Source organism: Nymphalis io, chromosome 14, assembly GCF_905147045.1.
Source record: "Nymphalis io chromosome 14, ilAglIoxx1.1, whole genome shotgun sequence".
NCBI classification, from domain to species: Eukaryota; Metazoa; Arthropoda; class Insecta; order Lepidoptera; family Nymphalidae; genus Nymphalis; species Nymphalis io.
In genome coordinates, this window is record NC_065901.1 from 10,022,619 (window position 1) to 10,034,464 (window position 11,846).

An 11,846-nucleotide genomic window follows, 5' to 3' on the forward strand; every position below is an offset into this window, starting at 1 on the left:
CCAATGACTATAATATATAATAATTCTATTTTTAAACTACACTCATTCTTATTTAGTTTCGAATTTCAAAATAAGAACAATATTTTTTTATATTCGAAGGTCCGTGTCTATGCTTGTCTTATGGTTATAAAAAATACATATCAATAGTAGCAACCCCATAAATATTTAATCGGAGACTAAAAAAAAATGTTTTCTCAGCCACTAACTGTAAGTGTTGTACAAATTTGCCTACCTTTTATCAATGGCAAAAAGCATTGACCACTAACAAGCTCTATTTTAAATTAAAAAAAAAACTGTCTCACGCCCTTCTTGTTAACGACTTTTTTTCGAACAGCCTTTTTTTTAATATTGACCAGCTGTCTTTTAATGCTGCTTCGTTTTTTTTTTTAATCATAGATGTTTCTAGTTGTCATTTTATGTAAATACAAATTAATAAAATTGAAGTGCTTATGACAAAAATAAATAATCCAAATTTAATAATTTATTTTTTATATTATATTTTGTTAATGTAATAGTTACTTTTATATATTTTAATTATATATAAGTTTTATTTAAAGTAAATTATAATCTAACATCGAATTTTCAGAACTTAAAAATAGATTATTTAAAACCAACCAACATAGAATATATTTTTATTATGATTTATAATTAATATTAAGCTTTTGTTTAATAAATTACTTTTTTTGTGATTATATTTTTATATTTATGGTGTTAATAGCTCATATCGTCATCATATGGTGTTAAAATAAACGGCCATTTTGATTAAAACATATTCGTGTTTATTATAAAATTATCTTTGTAAGGAACAGTACAATGACATACAAGTTGGTTGAACAGTACAAATGTCATACTCAAGTAAGCTCGTCTGGGTAAGTACCACCCATTCATCAGATATTCTACCGCAAAACAGCAGTACTTGGTATTGTTGTGTTCCGGTTTGAACGGTGAGTGGGCCAGTGTAATTACAGGCACAAAGGACATAACATCTTAGCTCCCAAGGTTGGTTCTCGCATTGGCGATGACAATGTTCAAGGGCGTTGGTGACCACTTATCATCAGGCCCATATGATCGTCCGCCTACCTATTCTATAAAAAAAAGTTTATTGTAGTTACGAATTTTTGAACGGCCAAAAAGATTAGGGATATTACGTCAATATACTACCCCTATCCATCAAAGGGGGCAGAGGGATGACTTTTACGAGATTAATATTTACAAAGTGCCCTCCTTACACTGTTTATATTTTACAATGGCAATACATATTATACTATTGCAAATAACTTTATATTTATTAATTGAAATAATTTTATAAGATATTATTTTTCTTTTTTTAGATAAGATAATAAATATGTAATTCGGTTTATCCGCTTTCAGTTTTAAATTAAGACAAGGCATCAATTAATATGAAAAGACCTTATCTATTAATCTTCTAGAATACTTTTATTTAAATATCGAATATATTTATATATAATTTGTGTCCGTCCAAACGTGATCCCCTTAAATGCCAAATTCTCACGCGCCATAAATAAAAATTGTCATTTGAAATTGCTTCGGCCATCCAAAAAATTAGTACGACTTCGACTTTACCTAATGTAATGCAAAATTATATTTTAAATTATAAGTCAAACTCGGAGATGAAATAAGCGAGATTTATTTGATGGAAGTAAACCAAGAGTCGGTTGGCGTGGTTGGTAGATACTTGCCTTTCACGCCGAAGGTTGTGGGTTCGATTCCCACCCAGGACAGACATTTGTGTGCATGAACATGTCTGTTTGTCCTGAGTATGGGTGTAATTATCTATATAAGTATGTGTTTACAAAAAGAAAAGTAGTATATGTAGTATATCAGTCGTCTGGTTTCCATAGCACAAGCTGTGTACAAGCTTAATTTGGGATCAGATGGCCGTGTGTGAAAAATGTCTCAGAATATTATTATTATTATTAATTATCTCTGAAAAAAATGAGTCGAGAGACCTTATAAATCTATAACACAGATCGTGCTTCAAAACAGCTTATACTTTTCACGTAAGTGTCTCCTTAGTCACAGGTTACAGAAATATGACCTCCTGACAGATTTCACGGCGGGCAATGTCAAGAGAGATTAACCAATTGCGCTGGATATATTACAGTGCACAAGTGTGTGCGCAAACACAGGTGCAGGTTTACTAACTCTCATAACCCGATGGGACGGCAATCCGACACGACCGGAAAAAGTTCAGGCGCAGCACCTACAGTTTTATATGCTTTCCGAGGTACGGGAGTGTAAGCACTTCCATCTTTCAGACTCTGGGCTGCAACGAGCATCTTCGAGAAAAAAATACAATAATTTCTTATAGACCCGACCTAGGGCTTGAACCCAGAACTTAGGGATATGCAGATATATACCACTAGATCAAAGCGGCAGTACGACAGAATAATAGACTTAAAATTTATCATAAGTATAAATCTTTAATTGTCAAGTGTACTAATTTTTATGAAACCTCTTTTGTTATAGCAATTTACTTAACAAGTCGGAGATAACAAAACAAATGTCCAATATAAGGTGAGCTCCTATTTCAAGTAAATCCATGTCAAACAGGGATCATAATAAATGACCTAGCATAGCATATAGAATTCATACTAATATTATTATCTGCAATTCTGTCTGTTAGTCTAGTTTGTCCTTCTAATGTAATTTAGGGGAATATGATGGCGATGAGAAGATGTAGGTAGAAAAATAAGATAAAGATACATACGTATAATTTTGCAAAAGATAATTTTTATTAAGTGCTTATAATTGTTTCCACGATTAGGTTTGTTATCTCCGTTTATTTTGGCAATTTAATATTTAAATATATCACGAATAAAGTAGGGTGGTATAAATAAGCCATTGAGGGAATATGTGTAGATTGAAGAGGAATGATCTTAAGATAAAATTTTACGAGCCATGGTTAAAGGGTATGTCTGTGCGTCCATCACTGTTAGTATCCATATTACTGACACTTTTTATATATAATAACCGTGACTGCGTTATTTATTTAGGACACCTAACAAAGGTTACTTACATTAAAAAAGTAATACAATTAATTAATAAAAATAACTAAAATTAGTTTTAAATTTCTAGAAATTATTTATTTGGAAATTGATTGGTTATGGTTTTTATGGTCTGGTGGACAGATTACGTGGATAATAACTAAAGCTCAGGGGTTCAAATAATGAGCAGTCATCACTGATTTACATATGTTTATAATTTACGAATGAATACATCGTGAGGAAATCGCATGTGATGAAGTTCTACCAGAACCATGAACAAATTAGCAGTAGAAGCATCATAGTGAAATAATTTCCTCCCTGGAGGAGGATTGTGCCCAACAATGGCAAGTAATAATTAATGTACAGGTTAGATTTTCTAATTATTATTAGATATATTTGTGTTACTAAATATATAAGATAAAAATATGACTTTACCAGAATATTGTCGCCAAAAGAAAAAAATGTGATAATGGAAACTCACAATTACTCGTAAATCGGATTCACAAAGGGTTGGCGTGATCCGAGTAAACGGGTAATGTACGCGGTATCCGTGGCCAAGGATTTCAGTCTAAACCCGAACGGATTACTGGGCTTCTGTATTGACTCGCCGTGTCGTTTGTTTTAATGTCAAATATTACCATTTCGAAGGGTCCTTCGCTAATCTAGGTGTTACAATGATAAGATTATAAGTTTTGATAAAAATGCCTAGACTGATTACGTTAACAAATATGTAATAGCTGACTGACTCGTAGGTCCATTGTCTAGCGTTTAGGACTCCTGGTTCCAAACAATGGGTTCTTCTGTCGAGAAATTATCAGAGCAGCTTGGAGTATAGAAGTTGGTAGTGTTTACACTGCTGTGCCTCAGAAAGCAAGTTGTCCCTGCGGCTGAACGCTTTCCGGACGTGATAATTTGTCATTTCATCGGTTTATGTACATGTAAGTGTACACACTTGTGCACTATAATATGTCCGCAGTTACCTTATCTCTAATAGGAATGGGTGACGTGACGTTACTTGGATTATTTTTTTCAAGCATTTTTAGGTAGCCTCTGAGAAATATAATTGTCACGTTTGTATTTATAGTTAAGACGTTTGTATCCTTTCTCTATCTATCACTGAAATGATTCAGCACCTTACAAAGAATGCATGTTATATGACTGTTTATAGAATTTGTATCTTATTTAAAAGTTATAAGGTTCAAAGTTAACTGGTTAAATTTGTCCGAATTGAATTTCCGGAGCAAGTGTTCATATTAAGTGCAAAAATCTTTTGTAACAACTTTAATTTATAAGTAAATAATATTATGTTATGAACATTATGTTGAACTTCACAAACAAACACTAAAAACGCGATAAACGTAAAGTATATTAACGTATTAAGTATTTGTAAATATCGAGAATCAAACCCACGACAGTTTACGATAAGCCACTTGCATTTATCACTACGCCAGTAAGGTATACACAAGCACTATAAACTGTTACTTCATTAACATTATTATTGTATATAATGTGTTCACTATACAAATACATTTACAAAAACAATAATAAATAAAAAAACGAGTGAAGCGCGATTTTTATTGTATAAAGGCAGCTTTACCACGTAAACTAATTTACATTCGACTTTATTTAGAACTAGCCTTATCCTGCAGCTACACCCGCGTGTAATGGTGTTAGGTATGAAAAGGTGTATTATCCTTCCTTAGCACTCCATTTTGTTTTATAACAAATTTCAAATAATCAGATCAGTGGTTTAGCCGCGAAAACGTCACAGATAAAACTACTTTCGCATTTATAATATTAGTAATATTCAAAACATATAAAACCTTCTTGCTTTTTTAGACAAATAGTAATATAAACGAGAAATCAATTCCGTCCTTTTGTCGGACATTATAATTTTGATACAGAAGCCGGTCCTCGGGGTCCGATGATTAAAGTGAAGAACGGCGATCACTCATGTAATCCCATTGATGGATGGTCCGCCTTTGTGGAAAAAATTCCCTCTTTTTGGGAAAGCGGTTATCTCCATGAATAAGTTGGCTTGTTGATAGAGGCTATTGAGAGCAAACGGCTTTTGGTTGTGTAGAATATTGCAAACACTCTTGTATATATTTAGTAGAGATAAATCAGACTCAGGTTTTATATTTACGTTTTAAGTCTATGATTGAAAATACTGTCATGTCATGTATTTTTTTTTTTAATATAGAATATCTTAAACAAAAGTAAAGTAGTGGTGATTGTAATTATTGCGAATTATAAGAAATAGAGATAAAAATGTATTTCTGTACAATTAAATGTATATATTATTAAAAGAACGTTGACTAGTTACGCCCGTTTTAAGAAATTTTATCTATATTTAGGCCTACAATGAAGTGTACAGTTTTTTGGAATGGGGACGACAATACGGGTCAGGATTGAACCCGCGACTTTCACATCGCTACGTTAGTAATCAGCTATGGTAAAAATTTAATGAATTCAATTCTTGTGATAAGATAGTTTTTAATTGGACAGTCTTTAATTTGATTTATGAAAGAAAAAAAAACATATCAAATTATTATAGTATAAAATATTCCTTAAACAAGAACATGGATTTACTATTTTTGACACGAACGAGCAAAGACCACAATAATTCTGCAACAAAAAATGTATATTTCAGGTAAATAAAATTTCGTATAACAATATTTACGTCGATGAATTTAAATAAAGACAATAAAACTGCATTTAAATATTTATGTTTTTTTTTATTCGGAATCAGACTGATGCGTTCCTAATTTAATTTCCAATGCATAATTAATAAGATGGACAACTATTTATGCTTTTTTTAAATGTATTCGAAAATTAAAATCCTCGACCAATCACAACACCTAAGCAAATTACGGAATCGAAGGTCAGTTCTGTTTGCGTCCGGCAGCACCTGCTCACATTTGAATAATAATACGATGACACTGCACCGCGCCGCGCCGTACATGCGACAGAATAAATTATTTGCACACAAAAGATGACCGGTCCGCACAATAAGTGTTTTCTTAACGGACCTTACATGTTTTGAAGGGGATATTCAAATTTTAGGGTCGCGCGATTTTAAATATGGAATCATTATTTTTATTTTTTTTTCAGTGTTCGCTTTTCTCACGGGTCAAGCGGTGACCTTTGCCGGACAATGCTCGATACATCATAAGACCGCGTCCAGAATTTATAATTAATGGCTCGGTTTCGATCCCTGGCATTGTGAGAATTCGCGGATAATAGCGCCGCGAAACTTTGTTACGATTTATGTTCATACGTGAATTGTTGTACTAGTTGAGTAGAAAGTGGATTTTCTTGAATATTGATGAATGAACTTGAGCGGTCGTTTATACGGGGTGCGGTGAGCTACGGTCTTGAGAACTACGAGCGAGATTGTTTTGTATGATACTTGTCTGCCATTAATCTTTAGTCGTTTCGACCTTTGCTTGTCCTTCGTCCATATTCGATATTAGCGGTTATAAAAAAAACATATAAAAATGTAATCGTCATTTTATTACAAACTTATCAATATGTATTTATAAATTGTTTTGTAACAATTATGCTAACCCTACTATCTCAGGTGACATAATCGTGTCACCTGTGTGTCACATGACCGAGAATCGATCATAATGATGCACGCTTAAACATTTCATCTCATTGAGATGATAATGTAGCTAAGGGGATAAAAACGTGTTATTTATAAATGTTTCATTATCTCTTGGATTAATAGGCCGGCCACGCTCTGACCACGCGATGCCCGTCTCATCCAAAGATCGCTTCAACTGGACGCAAGTGGAACGAACCAGTTTAGTAATATATTATACAATTTTATTGTTCATGTTTAAATTTTTTCTTTAATTGAACGCTATCAAAAATATGAGTTAGATCCTGTCTTTAAATCCTGAATTAGTTTTAATTATTCATATTTTTAAGCTTAAATAAAAAAATATGATGTTTCTAAAGTATTTTAAGTGTAATATAAATTCACCTAAAAATTAATAAATGCTATTATTTTTAAGATTGTATACAGTACAGTACAGTAATAACCTTTTAATGTCCCACTGCTGGGCTAAGGCCTCCTCTCCCTTTTGAGGAGAAGGTTTGGAGCTTATTCCACCACGCTGCTCCAATGCGGGTTGGTAGAATACACATGTGGCAGAATTTCAATGAAATCAGACACATGCAGGTTTCCTCACGATGTTTTCCTTCACCGTCAAGCACGAGATGAATTATAAACACAAATTAAGCACATTTTTTTTTTTTTTTTTATAGAATAGGAAGGCGGACGAGCATATGGGCCACCTGATGGTAAGTGGTCACCAACGCTCTTAGACATTAGCATTGTAAGAAATGTCAACCATCGCTTACATATCCAATGCGCCACCAACCTTGGGAACTAAGATTTTATGTCCCTTGTGCCTGTAATTACACTGGCTCACTCACCCTTCAAACCGGAACACAACAATATCAAGTATTGCTGTTTTGCGGTAGAATATCTGATGAGTGGGTGGTACCTACCCAGACGAGCTTGCACAAAGCCCTACCACCACATGGAAATTCAGTGGTGCTTGCCCGGGTTTGAACCCACGATCATCGGTTAAGATTCACGCGTTCTAACCACCAGGCCATCTCGACTTGTTAAGATTGTAACATTTTATATTATAATTATTTTTATTTACAGTGAGACTGTAAACATTTGAAATATGATTTGAGTATATTTGTATAAATAAAAATGGATGTATGTATGTTCGTCCTCTATGTGTTCCTAAACCGTTCGTCTGATTGTGATGAAACTTTGTTGAAGTGTTCCGCGTACGTCCAAAAAGGTCACTGGCCAAAAAAATTAGATTTATTTATATGTTTCAAAATAAATGTTTTAAAAATGTAAAGTAAAGTAACAGCCCGTGAATGTCCCACTGCTGGGCTAAGGCCTCCTCTCCCTTTTTTGAGGAGAAGGTTTGAAGCTTATTCCACCACGCTGCTCCAGTGCGGGTTGGTAGAATACACATGTGGCAGAATTTCGATGAAATTAGACACATGCAGGTTTCCTCACGATGTTTTCCTTCACCGAAAAGCACGAGATGAATTATAAACAAAAATTAAGCACATGTAAATTCAGAGGTGCTTGCCCGGGTTTGAACCCACGTTCATCGGTTAAGATTCACGCGTTCTTACCACTGGGCCATCTCGACTCAAAATACTATATCATATATAATATAAGTCGGTTGTCAACATTTCACTAGTGAGTAATGAAGTGAGTGATTATAGAATAGCGAAACTAGACCAGCAAACGACATTGATACCGCCTTATTACTACGAGTTTCATTTATTTACATAATAATCTTTTATATTGAGAAAATAAATAAATATATACAAATATGAATTAAAATTGTTACTAAGCATATGATGACCACGTTTAATAGTGGTGAAAATGCTAGCAACATTTAAATATAATCTATCAGCTTATCTGTTTTTTTTTTAATTTCCACAGCCATGATAACTTGGCAAGAACTTCCTTCAATTCTTCCAATCGTCTTTTCTTTGACATTAGACATTTAATTATCAAGATAATTTATCGAGTGCTTACTATGTAGGTAGTATGTACCTAATTATATTTTAATTTGTATTTACTTTAAGGTTATCAAGAATAATTGTCTCCTTGAGCATATTTTTTCAGAAAATTCCTGGCTCTTGTCATCTTATGATATCTATGATATTATTTTTATTCATATGTTTGAATATATATATTATTCACATATATATTATAGCTCTGTATGTAGGTATATTTTTGATTACTAATTACCGCCTGCACGGATTTCTGCTTAGCTAATGGTTGACTGGCAGAGAATGCCTTCAGGCATTAAGTCCACCTTTTGTTACTACTACACATTGTGGTGATCAAAAAAGTTTTTAAATAAATAAGCGATAATCTAAAATGCTTAAAAAAACAGTGACGATTTTACGATATAAAATATAACATTAATTTCTAAAGTAAAAATTCAATATTAAAAACCGAATTAAAATTTTTCTCGTCGCAATGACGTTAAAAAAAAACAAATTGCTTTTTTAAATACTCCAAAGCCATCACAAGTTTATTAGTTTTTATAATCGAGAACAAAATGTCATTAGTGATGTGAGCATTTGTCGGAAGCGGTGACTTTCACGATTTATGTCGACAGTTACGTACGTGTGGATCTGAAAACCAAATACAATGTGCGTGTTGTAAAACATTCAAGTAGGAATGTGATACGATAAAAATTTATCGATATCGATTAAATTTCTAATAAACATAGTTGTTACAATTAATGATTTATATACTTGTTTGTGTCCTTAATTTCAGTATTCTTGATGTTTCTATATTAGTCATTATTATACAATATAGTTTATGTAAAAATGTTTTCAGAACATTATTTATGCAAAAGTTTAAACAAATAAGTAGTTACCTACATATATTGAAATAATAATTTAAAAAAATACAATGAAAAATTATTTAAACATTAAATGACATTGTAAAAACGCGATTATTTATTTATTATATTAACAAAGGTATAACATTTATACGCCTAGACAGCTTGTTTAGGTACATTCGGCCAAAACTATCTGAATACATGCTTACAAACAACATTTAATTAAATAAAAAAAACCTTACGCTATCGATAAACATTACACAGCGATCCAACACTAAACATAACAAAAAAGTCGCCAGGAAGATATATCTCAAAAAAGGCATGTAGAGTATTTATGGAAATCTAAATAACTTCGGCTTTTTTTATAATTGTGGGGATGAGTTTTTTTTTTACAAGATTTTTGTTTATTTTCGTGGTTCTCTGATTTGTTCGAAGCTAAACATCACGGCTGACGTGCGCTGGATGAAGTGAAACTATAAACACGAATCACCCTCTAGGGAACAGTTTTAGTTTAAATTATATTATTCGATAGGGAGTCATCGTAAAGTAGACAAATGCGTTTAATAAACTTCTTTACATTAGATCGTCTGGGTAGGTACCACCCCCTCATCAGATATTCTACCGCAAAACAGCAGTACTTGTTATTGTTGTGTTCCGGTTTGAAGGGTGAGTGAGCCAGTGTAATTACAGGCACAAGGGACATAAAATCTTAGTTCCCAAGGTTGGTGGCGCATTGGCTGTATAAGCGATGGTTGACATTTCTTACAATGCCAATGTCTAAGGGCGTTTGGTGACCACTTCTCATCAGGTTGGCCCATATGCTCGTCCGCCTTCCTATTCTATAAAAAAAAAAAGATCAAACGATTATATATGATTATATATTTTTCATTCAATATATTATGTACCGTATATTTACTATTCGTTATATTAAGTACCTATTTTTTAATTAATTAAATAATTTATTTATCTATATATTTTTGTATCTAACAAGAAAAATCAAGCTATAACTTAAACAACCAATCTTGGGAACTAAGATGTTATGTCTCTAGTTGAAGTTGTATCGCATATATCACGTGGAATGTTATAAGGAATTATTTGGATGAGTCCCGGCTGTTGAATTTCACCACCGGACATCGCGCCAGAACTCTAAATTCCATCTTCACCGCTATATGAGGTATAGTGTATATCAACCACTAAATTCCATGTCTGGAAATCCACAACAGCGCGATTTTTAAGGAATTTCCTGCCTCGCACAAACACTATGTAGAACCAGCTTTCGCCGGCGACTTTTCCGAACCGATATGACATAGCAACATTCAAGAAAAGAGCGTACTCTTACCTTGAAGGCCGGCAACGCACCTGCAAGCCCTAGGGTGTTGTAGATGTCCACGGACGGTAGTCATTTTCCATCAGGTGAGCCTGCTCGTTTGCATAATTTTTTTTTAATTGCTGTTTTTCTTTAAAATTTGTGATGAAAGTGTGGTACCTATCCTAATAGGCTTGAAAGCCCTATCACTAACCCTTTCCCTGCTACAAAATAAAAGTATTATATGTGACTGCCCTTTAAGCTTTAGGTAATACCATAAATCATAAACAAAATTCACATTTCCTTTAAAAATCAAAGGCACACAAAAGTCTCGTAATACCGAACGCGCAATCCCAATGTGGATTTATTCAACGTGCGGTACAGCCAAGAATACACTTGGTACACTCGGCTACATGAGTCTTATATATTTTTTGTATACAAACAATAAATAGAAGAAAAAAAAAACATTAAAATCAATAATTAAATATGCAAAAATAGGTAAATATCAAATATCTAATTCAATATTTCATTGTTGAAAAAATTTTGTATAGACTGTTTAGCGTTAAGTTTTAATTTGAAGCGTGAGTGATGGTTAGTTATTAAAGGTACAAAGAAACACCGATACACCGATATACCGACATGTTTGGCAACGCAAGAAATATCCATATTCCATGCAAAGAACAAGCCCGTGCATCGGTTTCCTTTCCTGAATTCAGATTCAAAGCTTTATATCTAGTTTTGGAAGAGTTGAGTGTGAAGACCTCGCCTCATAATTAAGCTGCATAGTCTTAAGCATTAATTAGTTACCTCGATACAAACGTTGGTACAAAAATTAGAACACAGTTAAAAATATACCTATACAACAAAAATTAGGTATGCTCAAACAAACGGTATTAATAACAACATTAAATGTATATCATTTACATATAAAAAGAATACGAATTGCTATAAATTTAAATTACCAAACGCATGCGTTTATATTTAAAAAAAAAAAACATATAAGAACTTTTCCATCCGATCATACGACAGTACGAACAGACTTTCAGACCAAGAATAGAATCTTTCATCTCACCCTGAACTTCTTTACAAGAGCGGGACGGGCTCACGTCGGCGTCCCGACGC